Source organism: Frankliniella occidentalis, unplaced genomic scaffold (assembly GCF_000697945.3).
Source record: "Frankliniella occidentalis isolate FOCC.00 unplaced genomic scaffold, Focc_3.1 Scaffold304, whole genome shotgun sequence".
NCBI lineage: Eukaryota > Metazoa > Arthropoda > Insecta > Thysanoptera > Thripidae > Frankliniella > Frankliniella occidentalis.
In genome coordinates, this window is record NW_026267429.1 from 220274 (window position 1) to 220789 (window position 516).

The window sequence follows — 516 nt, forward strand, 5'->3', positions numbered from 1 at the left end:
CCCCCCCGGGTGCCCGCTCCGGATCGGTCGCTGCTGTCTCGTTACAACTTTGATTAATTCCCGATTGTTAGGCACAGCGGGCTTGATTAATTACGACCGAGCCGTTTTGAGCCGCGCATTGAGCCGCGCGTTGAGCCGCCAACATGGGATGTCCGCCACCCATGCTGGCGGTGGCTTAGCACGGCGCAGCAGACAAGGCAAAGTTGTTTAAAAAAAAGTTGTGAGGAAGGCAGATAGTTTCTGCTTAGCTAGGCGCTAGCCCGCCCCCCTCCTGATCAGGCAAAATTCCCAAGAACACTCGTGTGCGCAGGGTTTGCCTAGTAGGTGGCTGGTAGCTTGAGCCCTTTACACTGTTTTATTCGCGGGAGCCCTTACCTGCTTTATCGGGCAACACTAGACAACCATATGATGCCCGAACAAGTAGGCATAACACACCGGACGGGTTGCATACTCGCACGGGGCCGTAAGGCGCCATGGCGAGCGACGATAGGCAAGCCCGCCCGCACGCATGAATCC